This window comes from Schistocerca nitens, chromosome 5 (genome assembly GCF_023898315.1).
Source record: "Schistocerca nitens isolate TAMUIC-IGC-003100 chromosome 5, iqSchNite1.1, whole genome shotgun sequence".
Lineage (NCBI taxonomy): Eukaryota > Metazoa > Arthropoda > Insecta > Orthoptera > Acrididae > Schistocerca > Schistocerca nitens.
The window spans coordinates 213,250,358-213,266,872 of record NC_064618.1 but is presented as its reverse complement, the minus strand read 5'-3'; positions in this window follow the sequence as shown (position 1 = coordinate 213,266,872).

Below are 16,515 nucleotides of genomic sequence, written 5' to 3'. Positions count from 1 at the left end.
TGGATTAAAGTTAAGTATTCCACCAGCTACGTCCGTTTTCCTAAAGTCTAATTTCCTTGTCCTGTTCCAGACCTCACGCCAGCCTGCGTGAGCTAAAACGCGTGCCTTTCGGCCTCCTCTAGTAACACGGTGTTCGCTCTCCTGCCAACCACAACAGAAAGCACACGTGGGAGTGAACGCTTCGGTTTATATCGGCAAACATTTTAGTAGCGTCGGCTGCGCTTCGGTTCTGTGCGATATCAGAAAGCAGGGTACAGGCAGTGAGTTTAGTCTGAGTGCACAACTTCGCAAACTCCTGTTGTTTACAAAAAGGAACCAATATATTGACTATTACTACTACGGCAGAGACGTTATATTGTACACATACTATTGCTTGAGCGCTAAATGAGATCTGTGTGGAGACAGGACGAGGCAATCATATAAATAGTTTGCAAAGGAGAGGTAGAGCCACAAGACAAATGGTCGGCACGTCTTGAAATTTTTTCTTTTGACGAGCGTCTTTGAAGGTATACGTGGCATGCAAAGGTAGACGACCTCTTAAAGGTCCAGCTTAAATGAGAAGTTGATTAGATTTATCGTCACAGGTGATGCGTTAGGGACAATCTGTCAGTCGCTCATCTGGATTTTATTTCTTTCTTTCCTGTCTTATGACAGGTTTCAACTGCAGAGCGGAGTGACTGCCACGTACCCGAACAGGCGCGCCTGGAGTCCTAGCAGTCTCAGATTTATACAAAGTAATCTACTTTAGTTCCTTTTTCGTACTCTTCTGCTAAGAGTGAATTCTGCCTGTGTACTTTACTGTGTAGACTACTGTTTGGTGAATTATGTTTGTGTGTGTCTACTTTCTAGAGTAGTATAAACTAGAGGTGGCGGAAGAGCAGACATAAATTGCACACAGAGACTTCAGACGTTAGTGCTACATTACTTGTAATATACACAAATCAAAAAAAAAGTTTTGCATCACCACGGCTCCCAGAACTCCTGAAGATAGACATTTACCTTGGATATTGTATCAGAGACACAGTCTATTTGAGTTTTCAGAAATGTCACTAAACCCGCCCAAATATGTAAACAACCGTGAATGAACATCGCCTATTAGACGGAGGAGGTCCCACAGCCATCCAGTCATTCCACCAGGAAGAAGGTACACGGCTCGTGTTGTCTGTAGGTCAACCATGCCTAGGCGGTCAATACCGCTGTTCGATCGCGTCCGCATCGTTACTTTGTGCCAGAAAGGGCTCTCAACAAGGGAAGTGTCCAGGCGTCTCAGAGTGAACCAAAGCGATGTTGTTCCGATATGGAGGAGATACGGAGACAGTAACTGTCTATGACATGCCTCGCTCAGGCCGCCCAAGAGCTGCTACAGATTACGCGTGGGAGGAATCCTGACAACAATGCCGCCATGTTGAATAATGCTTTTCGAGCAGACACAGGACGTCGTGTTACGACTCAAAGTGAATGCGACAGGCTGCACGATGCGCAACGTCACTCCCGACGTCCAAGGCGAGGTCCATCTTTGGAAGCACGACACCATGCGGCGCGGTACAGATGGGCCCAACAACATTCCGAATGGACCGCTCAGGGTTGGCATCACGTTTTCTTCACCGGTGAGTGTCGCATATGCCTTCAACCAGACGATCGTCGGAGACGTGTTTCGAGACAACCCGGTCAGACTGAACTCCTTAGACACACTGTCCAGCGAGTGCAGCAAGGTTGAGATTCCTGCTGTTTTGGGGTGGAATATTATGTGGGTCCGACGTACGCCATTGGTGGTCATGGAAGGCGCCGTAACTGCTGTACGATACGTGAATGCCATCCTCCGACCGATAGTACAACCATATCGGCAGCGTATTGACGAGGCATTCGTCTTCATGGTCGACAATTCTCACCCCCGTCGTGCACATCTTGTGAATGACTTCCTTCGGGAGAACGAAATCGCTCGACTAGAGTGGCGAACATGTTCTCCAGACATGAACCCTATCGAAGGTGCCTGGGATAAATTGAAAAGTCCACAGCTCGTGGTCGTGCGGTAGCGTTCTCGCTTCCCGCGCCTGGGTTCCCGGGTTCGATTCCCGGCGGGGCCAGGGATTTTCTCTGCCTCGTGATGACTAGGTGTTGTGTGATGTCCGTAGGTTAGTTAGGTTTAAGTAGTTCTAAGTTCTAGGGGACTGATGACCATAGATGTTAAGTCACATAGTGCTCAGAGCCATTTGCACCATTTGATATATTGAAAAGGACTGTTTATGGACGACGTGACCCACCAATCACTCTGAGGGATCTATGCCGAATCGCCGTTGACGAGTGGGACCAACACTGCCGTGATGAACTTAGTATGCCACGCCGAATAGAGGCATGATCGATACAAGAGGTACCGGTGTGTACAGCAGTCTCGACCACCACCTCTGACGGTCTCGCTGTGTGGTGGTACGACATGCAATATGTGGTTTTCGTGAGTAATAAAAAGGTGGGAAATGATGTTTATTTTGATCTGTATTCCAATTTTCTGTACAGGTTCCGGAACTCTCTGAACCGAGGTAATGCAATTTTTTTTTATTTTTTTTATGCGTGCAGATGAAAAAATTAATTAAGACGGATAGGGACTGCACCTGCTGTGCACCGATGCTAGGGCAACTGCCCCCTGGCCACAGACAGCTCGTTGGCAGGCTTCACGTTACTGCTCTGGGATACAGTGGCTTTGGGCCCCCTCAGGTCAATTCTTTGGCACCTATGGAGCCTATACGAGGTCTGTGCCGAAAGTTATATGCAGCTCTCATACAGGAAGTCTGACGATAATGGGACTGTTTCAGCATGAAAGAGCGTTGTTACTCGACCTTGAGGAGTGGGCACACCGGTTCTCAGACCACTGCATTTCAAACCATGAAGATGCAGCCAGTGCCTAGGCGGACACAGTGGGAGATTGATCTGTCACACTCTGTTTTTCGTGTTATACGTTTTTTGACTACAAAAAGAAGTCAGCTGGAGAGGAATGCCACTCTTCTCTGGTACATGATTTTAGTGGATCTACCTCTTCTACCGCCACCGTTAGAAAATGTATCCGCGAATCTTCAAGGAGTCGGGAGTCCGCTGCTGAAGACGAACCTCGCTCCAGCAGCCTAGCAACGGTAGTGATCCAGGAAAACATTGGACCTGTGAGGAAAATGATGGAAGATAATCGTCATTTCACATTTTGTTACACTGAAGGGACTTAAAATATTGGATCGACTGCGGTGGAGACCATCATTCCCAATCATTTAGGTCTGACCAAAAGACAGACCTGTAGGTTGCCACATTCACTTACAGAAACCCAAAAATACACAGGAATTGATTGTTGCCACTTTACGTTTGAAAAGTTCTACAAAGGGCAGTGCAAAGACACTTACAGTATCGTCACAGATGGCGAAACATGGGTGTACCATTACGGCCGTGGAACTAAGAGGCAGCCTTCGGTTTGTTGCTTTCCAGGTGAGAAGTTTGGAGAAGTAGGAGTGCTAGAATGAAGATGGTCGCCACTTTCTCCAACAAGATGAGTCATCTCACGTCCGTGACCTTGTACACACGTCGTACAGTCAATGCTGAGTGGCATTTGACTGGATGTATAACACGTGGTCACAGCATCCAAAGTTGAAGAGTGGGAAGTTTTCTGCATCACGACGATGCGCAGTCACACTCAGATGCCAGAACAATGGAAAAAGTGCGAGAGTTACCGTATCCATCCTATTCACCTTACTTGTTCCTCTTACCGAAGGCGAAGGAAAAAATCCGTGAGCAGCGTTTTTCATCAGATGATGAGGCTATCGCAGCATACAACAGTGTTCTAAGTTACGTCCCTACAGAAACTTCGACGGAGATATTTTTAAGTGGTATCAAAGGATGGAAAAACGTAAAAGTGCTCTTGAAGAATATTTTGATAAAGTTGTATCAGTAATACAGTAAATAAAAAAGCTTTCTGAATTTCTGCTAAAACATTTTGGCATAATTCTTGTAGCGTGTGGGATCTCTGATGCAAGCTGCGCCTTCCGATTGATACGTCCTGGCTCGTTGACACTTAAGTGACCGTGATTAACGAACAGTGGCGTCTTCGGAATTGTGGTTGATCTTCCTGAGAGGTCTGGACAAGCACGGAAGGAGGAACTGGTTGTCACTGGAAGCTGAAATGTTACGCAGGTGATGGAGACTTTCAGGGAAATAGTGGGCTGATTGGAAGGAAAAGAAGGCCAGTATCCACTCTGTTTAGTTGTTGGGGGGAGGGGGGGGGGAGTCTCATATGAGCTGTGGAGGAGGCTCTGCCAGCAACTATTGAGTGCACTAGGTGCACACAGCTGCAAATCGTGGCTCATGTGTGAAAGAACGGCGATCGGGTTTAGAGGCTAATTTGATAGGGACGGCTATGCTCGCTCGTGTAGTGGAAGCAGACCCATTGTTTTGTGGCGCCGTTCCCAGAACTTATCACAGTCCACTAGTTTGAGGCCGAAAGCGAGTCTTAAAACAGAGGCTTAGATGATTCGATGATGATCTTCGATAAAATATGTGTATGTAGCAGTTTAAAATGGAACGACCACTTGAAGTTAATCACAGGTAAGGGGGATGCCAGACTGAGCTTCATTTGAAGAATCCGAAGGAAATGTAGTCCAGTAACAAAGGAAGTAGCTTACAGAACACTCGTTCGACCAATACTTGAATATAACTCATGAGTCCGGGATCCTTACCAGATGGGGCTGGTAGGAGGAATAGAAAAGATCGAAAGAATAGGGCCACGTTTCGTTACAAGTTTATTTAGAAAGCACTAAAGCGTGACGGGAATGCTCAGCCAACTCCAGTAACAAATGCTGTAAGAAAGGTTTTCTGCATCACGGTATGGTTAACCGTTTAAGGTATTCTGAGTGTAGGTAGAAGAGTGAGCCAATATAATGCTTCTTCCTATGTGTATCTTACAAAAGTCAATAAAGTCAACATTAGAATCGAGCCTAGACAGAGGCTTACCAAGTATCATTCTTGCTGCACACCATTCGCGACAGGTAGAGGAAAAGGTGGTACAGAAAGTAGCCTCCGCCATACACCTTAAGCAGCTCTTGCCGTCTGTGCTGAGAGCACCTCATGTCATCAGCAAATGGTTGTTCTTTTTTTCCTGTGGCCTGTTACATACAACAATTAGTTTAGAATAGTCTATTTTTGAAACGATTTTGTTTGTTTTCTACTATTGTGATGGCTACCATTTAACGAAACACGAACTTCCCTAATATTACTTCTACGAGAATTTACCTTGTTCGTTCATAAATACAGTAATAAAATAAAATAACTGATTTTTCAAACTTAGACAGAATATCAGAAGTGGAGGAAACCTGGTAAGTCTCTAATGAACTTAGCATAAGATCTCAAGAATTTCAGAATAGCAAAAAACATAAAATTTTGGCCGTTTCGAGGCGTCCCAGATTATTGCACTCACTCGGACTGAAATAGTTACTTATATTCACAAAAACAAGAAAGCAAGCTTCCACAATGGCTCTGGAGTACTATAACATCCTAAACGTAAACAGATGCCATGAAACACCCATCTATCAATGTTAAAGCTTTCAAGCGATCTAAGTGCTTCAGGATGGAGAGTCCATCTACTTTTTCCTGATTGGCGGTAGCCAATCGGCTAAGTGGCAGACGGTATACGATGCTCGCGTTTTACTAGCACTGTAATTCGGCATACTAGATGGATAAACATGCAGAAGAAAGGGATAACATTCATACACACTGCATATACAGATTTACACCTAGTAATAGATAGAGAAAACATAAATTTAAAAAAATTGAGTCATTGTATATGAATATATTTCAGTACACACAAATGCTGCGAGAATGAAGACGGAGTCAAAAACAGCAAATATTTCCAAAAAGATATTGTTATAAAACAACTTTTAATACAAAAAAATAATTTCAGTTTAACCTTTTTAAATTAATGAACATATCATTTAAAGTGCCTGAGATTTAAGATAAGTGAGACACGTAACAAGAATCAGAGGTGAAAGAAATAAATTCTGCAGAAAATTGTATATATATATATATATATATATATATATATATATATATATATATATATATATCGCAAAAGTCCTTATGGCATAAGTTGGGCAGTGAAAAAAAATGGCTCTGAGCACTATGGGACTCAACTGCTGTGGTCATTAGTCCCCTAGAACTTAGAACTACTTAAACCTAACTAACCTAAGGACATCACACACATCCATGCCCGAGGCAGGATTCGAACCTGCGACCGTAGCAGTCGCACGGTTCCGGACTGCGCGCCTAGAACCGCGAGACCACCGCGGCCGGCGTTGGGCAGTGAAGAGTTCTCTAACAGTCATAATGTCCGATGAAAGAAAGGCTTAGCTTCATCGTCATCCCATGTTAGTGTAACCATTATTAAAAAATGGCGCTGTAAGTATTCTCTTGAAAATGATAACTTGTGTATAGATATCGTAGAAAGTGTGTCATTTACAATCTCTTCGTTGATTGAAGTGTCTATAGTCAAACATGCTTTACAGAGAAAGAAATATGACGCTTACCGACGTCACCACGCTTATTAAACATTTCTGACCACTCTTCGAACGTTGTAGTTTTTATATTACATTATCGCATATCAGTTTATGATGAAAACCACAGTACTACATTTGTATTTCATAGTCTGTATTACCAGTTCACTTGATAAATATGTTAGTCCACTTGATCAAACTCGATAGCGTCTGGATTATTATTTTGTGAAATGTTAGTCCTTCTTAGAGTGCACATTTTTGCTTTAAATCACACTCCGCATTGTGCATTGAAAACAGTCAACTTGATAAACCTACTCCTTAACTGTTTCAAATTTGTTCGGATATAATAGTTTATAAGGAGAATCACTTGAATCTACACGTCCATTACGTTTACAGTCTGGCCTATACACTGAAAACAATCCACTCAGCAACCAAGTTACTCGACTGTTCGATCATCGTAGCTTTCAGATAATTATTTTCTGATATTGGAGTATGTGACCAAATCACTTTCATCTATACGTCCAATAAGTTCACAGTTTCCGCTACACACAGAAAATATTCCTCTCAGTAAACAAGTTACCTGACTGTCCGCACATCGTAATTCTCAAGTTTATTTTCAGAGATGATAGCCCAATAGCCCAAAATTGTCGCCACCACAAACACGCCGTTTCCTTGCTAAAACATGACAATAACCAGTCTTTGCTATTCTCCCCACACTTCTCTGTTATCGTTTCACACAGCGATCTCTCGATACCTTTCAAAGCTCATTTCTCACAGAATATTACATAGTTTATAATTTTTAAGCTTCTAAGCGCAATTACAATTTTACGTTAATATACAGCTTTATGCATGTAGAAATATTTTAAGGAGATAACAGCAGAAAATGAACCTTAACAATTTCATAGCTGGCGGTTACAAAAAGTATATAGGAAAAATACCAAACACGCGCAGTTGCATATCTCTTTCAAGGGAGAAGGAGAAAAAAGACGAAAAAAAATTATATCGTACGATTGCAATATCTTTACTTATGACAAATCTTGAGCACACTTTAATTTCGGGACAGAAATAGCAAGAGAATTGTCATCGTGGTATTGGGGCAGGAAGGGGAGGAGAAATAATTGTGTACAGTTCACGATCTCTACATCAATCTCCTGGAATAAATTCCAAATCCGTCAAAAGGGTCTCGTGCAGTGAGGGCATGTGGTACTGTTGGCCTGGTGATCCTCTTGGTGCTATTCAAGAGTCGGTATCAAGTTTTCACCATCTTCCTTATCTCATCGTAATAAAACACAGACACAACGCTAATTTGTACAATAAGTTATTGCAGTCTACTTCAAACAAAAGATTTAGCGGTAGAAAGGTAAAGTTACGCACGAAAGAAGAAAAACTTTTCCAGTTAATTTCTAGGTTCCTCAGGAAGTATGCCTTCGAACTTACTTTACATTTTTTACACAAGCACTGTTATGAAAAACCTTTCCAGTTAATATCTAGATCTCTGAACAAGAATTTCTTACTAATTTACCTTACCTTTTTTACATAAACACTGTTATTACCTGAATTTTGACGTAATGTGTCACTGATGTAATCCAATATACACCATTGCCTTTCGTTTTTCTTCTTTTCCTTTTCAGCAGAAACTTGTTTATGTCTTCCGGTACTAGCCTATTCATCTGAGCTGCTTCCCTTCACTGTATTGTCTGTCGCTGTTTCCCTGATGCGCGAATATTCATTAACTACAGTGGTCTAGCAATCCACCGAAATGCGTTTTTCACATAAAATTTTTCCTGAAATCAATTTTTTTGTATCCAGGTTACAAATTTAATAGTACAGAAGTACTTCAGATGATGATGTACTCAACCAATGTATAACGTCATCTCTAAACAAAAGAATGCAGAAAGTTGTACCTGGCAATTAAAACGATGTAATCAGGGAGATTCCTCTCATAGGGGCACAGTCTTAGGTCAGTCATTGCTGCTCACATGTGCAAACGATCTTCCATTTAATATACAACAACCAGAATTAGTTACTTTTGGAGATGACATTAGCTTTGTAACCAATCCAAGAATACGCACAACAACAGGAGAAATGCTGAGGAATGTTCCTAACAGTGTCATTGACTGGTTTTCTGTGAATGGTCTCACTCTCAGTTTTAAATACTACATCAGCGGTAAGTTTAACACACTGTGAGGACATAATAAATATGGCGGAAACTTCAAAATTTTAAGGATTCCATTTTAATAAGAATTTGAAATGGAAAAGGAACATTTTAGAACTCCTAAAAACAATTTAGTTCAGCGACATTTGCACTCAGAATCACTGCAAATCGTGAGGAGACACAACTTAGTAAGATCACATATTTCGCATATTTTGATTAAATAATGTCAGTTTTCTGGGGTAAGTCATCTTTAACAGGGGACATTCATGAAAAATACACACTACTCAAAGATGCACGAAATCCACAATTTTGAAGATACGGCAATGAAATTTTGTACTGTGCTATACATGAAATTAAAACATTTACTGTTAAGTTCTTGGATTATTTAAATTGAAATTTTTTATGAAATTTAAAAATTTGACTTAAATTTGTCCATATTACATGGATGTTACTTGAGGGCTGCGACTATATTGTAATGTGTGGTGCTGAAATGCGTCATGCTAATAAAATATTAGTGTCAAATGACATAAAAATACTAAAAATTTTATTTTCAAAAAGTAATGTGTACCTTTTTCTCAGAAACCATTCAAGAGATTTCTCTGTTTAATCTCTATGCATATGTAAGCTTCTCCCAAGAGTTTTTTGAATGTATCGAATAGGGGAATTTTAATAATTTTTAAATTATAATTCTGTAAGTATAATGCGAAAATTGTTCAAAATTCCAAGCACTTTGCCGCATATCTAAGCTTACCCTCAGAATGTCAAAATTTACTCTTGAGACAACATTTACTGGTTATATGGGAATAAGCGTACAAATTCTTTTATTTCTAGACTTAATACATTTCGTGAAAAAGGTACATAAACTTCAAAAAACATAATTTTCAGGAAATACAATTTAAAGTTCAACATAACGTTTTTCTTATGTCACCTCTTCTGAAAGCCCCAGACTTGTACTCAGGGTGCTCTTTTCCTTCAAGGCTCCTCTTCTGGTTTTTTGTTTCTGCCTTCTTTCCTCTGTCTGGTCTTCATCTGACTTTTCAGCTACAGAAAAACGTTGTAAATCTATTTTTCACTAGATGTCTCGAATGAAATTTCCAATCTTGAAACCCATTGCCTCCAATACTATCATCCTCCCTACGTTCCCGTCATTAAATAAAAGAACTGCATCACAAGTTGCAGTTCTGACCACTGTAGCAGATGAAAATCAGTAGCACAAGCCAAAACAAATATTGATTCGTTAGTAAACAAAGCAGCTGGTTTGTTATTATTTTTAATATACGGAACAGAGACATGGAGAGACATTGAGAGACATTATCTTCTGGTAAACCTTCCGGGATGTAAGGCTGTGGTCCATGAAACTCTTCAGCTCCTAACGTTTCGTCCAGCTCTGGACGAAACGTTAGGAGCTGAAGAGTTTCATGGACCACGACCTTACATCCCGGAAGGTTTACCAGAAGATATGTCATCTGGTCGTGAAAGCTTTCATACTATGATTGAGAGACATTCTTGAAAGTACTCCGTGGAATCGTTGTTCACGGACCTAGTTGTTGTTTTGTGGTCTGCAGTCCTGAGACTGGTTTGATGTAGCTCTCCAAGCTACTCTATCCTGTGCAAGCTTCTTCATCTCCCAGTACTTATTGCAACCAACATCCTTCTGAATCTGCTTAGTGTATTCGTCTCTTGGTCTCCCTCTACTATTTTTACCCTCCACGCTGCCCTCCAACGCTAAATTTGCGATCCTCTGATGCCTCAGAACATGTCCTACCAACCCGTCCCTTCTTCTTGTCAAGTTGTGCCAAAAACCCCAATTCTATTCAATACCTCCTCATTAGTTATGTGATCTACCCATCTAATCCTCAACATTCTTCTGTAGCACCACATTTCGAAATCTTCTATTCTCTTCTTGTCCAAACTATTTATCGCCCATGTTTCACTTCCATACATGGCTACACTCCATACAAATACTTTCAGAAACGACTTCCTGACACTTAAATCTATACTCGATGTTAACAAATTTCTCTTCTTCAGAAACGCTTTCCTTGCCATTGACAGTCTACATTTTATATACTCTCTTCTTCGACCATCATCAGTTATTTTGCTCCCCAAACATCAAAACTCGTTTACTTCTTTAAGTGTCTCATTTCCTAATCTAATTCCCTCAGCATCACCCGACTTAATTCGACTACATTCCATTAGGACTGGCTCTCCCAAGGCTGTCAGTAGTTTTAATGGAGTGTTGTCTACTCCCGGGGCCTTGTTCCGACTCAGGTCTTTCAGTGCTCTGTGAAACTCTTCACACAGTATCGTATCTTCCATTTCATCTTCATCTACATCCTCTTCCATTTCCATAATATTGTCCTCAAGTACATCACCCTTCTATAGACCCTCTATATACTCCTTCCACCTTTCTGCTTTCCCTTCTTTGCTTAGAACTGGGTTTCCATCTGAGCTCTTGATTTTCATACAAGTGGCTCTCTTTTCTCCAAAGGTCTCTTTAATTTTCCTGTAGGCAGTATCTATCTTGCCCCTAGTGAGATAAGCCTCTACATCCTTACATCCCTGCTTAGCCATTTTGCACTTCCTGTTGTTCTTATTTTTGAGACGTTTGTATTCCTTTTTGCCTGCTTCATTTACTGCATTTTTATATTTTCTCATTTCATCAACGGACCTAGTGTAGCTTCAACAAGTGGGAGTGCCTGGGAGATCGCATCACACATTTAATTGTTTATCAGGCACTTCGGGTGCGATTCCACTTTGAATCTTTGGGCTCTTTTTGTCCATGTCTTTTAGCAAAAAATAAAAAATGCATCGAAAATTTGCATTTTCGATCAATTTTAAGAAGGTTCCTCCATAAGAAAGCAAGGCTTCATCGCTCAAAAACATGCTGTAAGCATAATAGCCTATATAGTGCTCACCCACGATCATCTTGTGTACTTCTGGTTAAGGAGTTGAGCGTTATGGCTACTGCTTCACAGTATATTTGTTCTTTCATGGAGTTTGCTGCAAACAATCCACTGCAGTTTAAAAGAACAATGGTGTAGATCAGTACAATACCAGAGGTATAAAAAGACATCCATTACTCCACATTAAGTTTGTCTTTAGCACAAAAATAGTTGCTCAATGCTGCAACTGAAATTTTTGGTCACTTATCTAGTGACATAAAATGTCTGAGAGTGAGAAAAGTGAAATTTTAAAACAAACTATGAAAGTTTCTCCTCGACAACTTCTCTATCCCGTAGAAGAATTTCTCGTATTGTAATATGTAAATGGTGGTGGATACGAATTACTAACTCACATCTATGTATTTAGTAATAGTAATAATAATAATAATAATAATAATAATTATGAGAAAATTTTGTAAATATTCAGCATGTAACCATATTTACAAATTAATTTGCGTTATGAATATAAAATGACTCGCTGCATATCTTTACGATTTAACGCGTACATATTCTGCGGAAATGAACTAACTAATCATGAAGTTTTAAACATGGGTACGTTGTCAGCGACCGTTTCAAAGTAAAATTGAAGCAATAACAGCCCTCGGTCGCAAAAATAAAAGTCTTTTTGTCCTAGGTTTCGGCCTCTACTAACAGTGCCTTCATCAGAAATAAAACATTTCAACTGGCCTATAACTCCTAAGTACAAAGTTTTAGGAAAATTTTATTTTTAAATGTAACTACTGACTAGAAGTATAAAAAGAAAAGCCATAGTACTTACATGTCACGTATGATGGCGTTTAAAGCCTTTAAATTGACTTCTAAGTTCTTATATAGACAAATTGTTACAATGTCTGCTGCTGCCAGATAAAATATTGCCTCTTACTTCATGTATTAATGTTCATCACAATATTCGTCTGTCTATATTTTGAATGTTAAGTAGCCTGTTTGTATTTGCGGCTACTAGATAGCACTTTTGTGTAATTTTCACCTGCCAGCAATTGCTAACGCGGACGCCTCAGTCTGATGCTCCCGCAGCTCAACATGTGTGAGCGCTTGCCTTCTATGTTTTCTATTTTAAAATTTTGTGTGTAAAGCTGTATCACTTTATATTTATTTTATACGTCACATGTAAGTACTATGCTTCTTCTTTTTATACTGCTTGTCGGTAGTTACACTTAAAAATAAAAAAAAATTCTAAAACTTTGTATTTACGTTATAAGCCAGTTTAAATGTTTTATTTCTGATGAAGACACTCTTAGTAGTGGCCGAAACCTACGTCAAAAAGACTTCGTTTTTACGCCCGAGGGCTGTTATTGCTGTAACAGAACTAATCATGTATTCTGACAGTTAAGGTAAAATTTAATAGTTCAGTACTACGCGGCTTATCACCATATAACGATATCAATCTACCCATTTAATCTTGAGCATTCTTTAGCAGCATGTAGAGGGGCAGATCACGTAACTAATATGCAGCGCGGAGTGGCCGTGCGGTCTTAGGCGCCAAGTCACCCATTGCGCAGCCCCTCCCGTCGGAGGTTCGAGTCCTCCCTAGGGCATGTGTGTGTGTGTGTGTGTGTGTGTGTGTGTGTGTGTGTGTGTGTGTGTGTGTGTTGTTCAAGTTAGTTTAAGTAGTGTGTAAGTCTAGGGACGGATGACCTCAGCAGTTTAGTCCCTTAGGAATTCACACACATTTGAACAAATCAACGTAACTAATGAAGAGATACTGAATAAAATTGGGGAGAAGAGGAATTTATGGCACAAGCTGCCTAGAAGAAGAGATCGGTTGGTGGGACGCATTCTAAGGCATCAAAGGATCACCAATTTAGTACTGGAGGAAAGCTAGAGGGTTTGGGGAGTAAAAACCGTAGAGGAAGGCCAAGAGATGAATACAATAAGGAGATTGAGAATGATGTAGGTTGCAGCAATTATTCGGTTCAAAAATGGCTCTAAGCACTATGGGACTTCACATCTGAGGTCATCAGTCCCCTAACTAACCTAAGGAAATCACACACATCCATGCCCAGGGCAGGATTCGAACCTGCGACTGTAGCAGCAGCGCGGTTACAGACTGCAGCGCCTAGAACCGCTCAGCCACAACAGCCGGCAATTATTCAGAGATGAAGAGGTTTGCACAGGATAGAATAGCATGGAAAGCTGCATCAAACTAATCTTTGGACTGAAGACGACAACAAAAACAATGATATCAATGCAAGAGAGTAGTAAACACACAGCAACCGTAGAGGGACTGTGTTCTCCATATCCGCTATGCTCTGCCTCCTTGATATAATGCTACATCCCGAAGTTACCTTCGTAACTAATTTTAATAGTTTACAGTGCTAATGATTGTTTCAGTTAATTTCCTGAGGTATGCATAGAGAGTCAGACCAGAGAAGCTCTACTTACTGAACATAAACTCCGTTTAGTAAGAAATGGTCTCTTAAGCTACTGATAATATTTCCTTCAGTGTTCAGTTTACTTTTGGATATTCTTAGAGAACATCACAGTAGTGTTTCATTCGCTGTTTTGTTTCGTTTCATTCTCTGTTTTGTTTCTATGACAAGTTAAGATTTTGAGCCTGTTTTTGAGATATCTTCAGTGGGCGTAATTGGTAATGAAATGCAGGCGTAGCTTAGGGGTACTGGGTCGGAGAAAGAACAAAGCTGTCCATACAGTTGTAATTTAGCGCATATAACCAAAACACCAGACTCTCTTCGTAGAGTAGTATTTATTGTCATTACGTCTGTTGTTTATGACCATCTAGGGTAATTTATTAGGTTTCATCTACATTTTAAGTGACTCTGTAACATACATTACGCTCTGGTTTATACCGTTGACCCAATAAATTTCCCTTGTACGTGTATCATATTCCCTATTCGCTGGAAATGACAGTAAATGTGAATTCTTAACTTGAATTACCCAAAAATAGGAATATTAGAATATAACATATTCACGTCTAAGTTTACAGGAGACAGTTGATAAATTCCATCTGTGCAATAAATACACAACAAACAGTTACTTAATGAGCAGATAAATATCGGAAACCAGATAATAATCATTGAACAAATAACATAAAATAAATAAAAATAAGAAATAAAAATAACTTTCCCTCCCTTCTCCCCATCCACTATCTCTCTCTCTCTCTCTCTCTCTCTCTCTCTCACACACACACACACACACACACACTTTCTCTCACTCTGCCTCCTCTACCTTCCCCTTCCTTCCACTTCTACGTCCTCCACCTTCTCCATCCAATTATCAACTCACTCTTCCCTCCCCTACTTTACATTCACTGTTCTCTGCCTTTACTCATCTTTACCTCCCCCTCCCTCCCCCCACCACCCAATTTCACTTAGCCACATTTAGCTATTTGTCTCCATCTATAATCCTTCAGTTTAAATACATATTGAGTAAACATACATTTACGTAGTTAAAAAACTTGATCCACCTATGGCAAGCGAAAGATAAAGTGAACTACTTTGACCAAATGACAGCAAAAACTAGAGGTTAAACTGGCAACAGTATTGGCACAAAACAGACAATGACTCTTCCAGGCAGAACTTTGCGATAAACGGCAGCGATGTTGTATTGTTTCGTATTTCACGTTAGGAAATTTGAACTGCTGTAAAACAGTGTGAGATTAGTCAAAACACAGCATTACTAACGCTCACAATAGCCAAGCGCATCTACTATTGCAGGACATGGCCTCAACATGTCACTGTATGAAAGATAAGAACGCAGAAAATCCGACATTCGGTTCCAGCTGTTGGGCTACTGTTATTAAGGAAGCACTTAAAATTAAATTATGAAGTGACCTTATAAACAGAGACGGAGATTTCAGTTTAAATTCTGCATGTAATCCTGTTGTCTTCATTGTCGAGAAACATGGGGACTGAGATAAATTCAACTGTTGGTTAAGAATTTTCACTATCGAAAACTTCTCACATCGGTCATCTTTGGTTGTGTGCTGGCATTAGTATTTACAGTGTCCGTGTGTGTGGCGTGTGTGTGTGTGTGTGTGTGTGTATTATCTTTCCAGAAATGATCTCCAACCCAGGTTTTAAATTCCCTTGCACAGAGCTTCCTTGCCGAATTTGTGTCTTGAAAATGGCAGGGTGTGCATCTGTCAGAATATCGGCTGCTGTTGACGACTTCATCCTGTTGCATTCCAGTATGCTATCTGAACTTTCTACACTCCAGGAGAAACTTAGGTTTCACAAGTTGAAACGACTGTGGTGACAAAAAGCAGTAACTGAATTTACGTACTTCCTGAAGTATTTATGAAGACATTTATTTTCAATCGTGTCTTGATGGACGTTTAGTCACTTGTTTATGTACATGGAAAGAAATATTTAAAATGAAAGCAGTGATAAAAGTAAAAAGTGATGTCATTGCTTTGAAATAGGTCGACGAGATGTATTCCGAAAGGAGTAACTGGCGTATTTTTTTTTAAGGACAGTGTGGTCTGTTAATTAAGTGAAAATAAAAGTTATTTTATTCCGGCTGACTGAAAATATCCAAGAAGTACATTCATGTGTACAATATTCGATTTAATATTTGGGAGACAGCGTACAATCCAGAGATTCAGAGAATTTAAAGGAGTCCCTTTTTTAAGTAGTATCGTTAGTTGTCTAAGCAATTTAGACCATCACCGACTAAGTAAAGATGACGCCAGACGGAAATTCTATCTCAAAAGAGATGAATCTGCAAGAATTAAGACATCTAACGAGGCGAAAATTTACACGTAGCAGTATATGGTGCAGAGACGTATTATGTCGATTTGTTATGGTGTTCCTCCCGCCTGCCGGGGAGGGTTGTCAAATGCCTCCGCGGCCCTTGGCGTAGTTCGTGGTGACCGCCGCAGCGGTGGCGAACTTGGGCGCGCCTGCCACGACCCTAGCCGCCT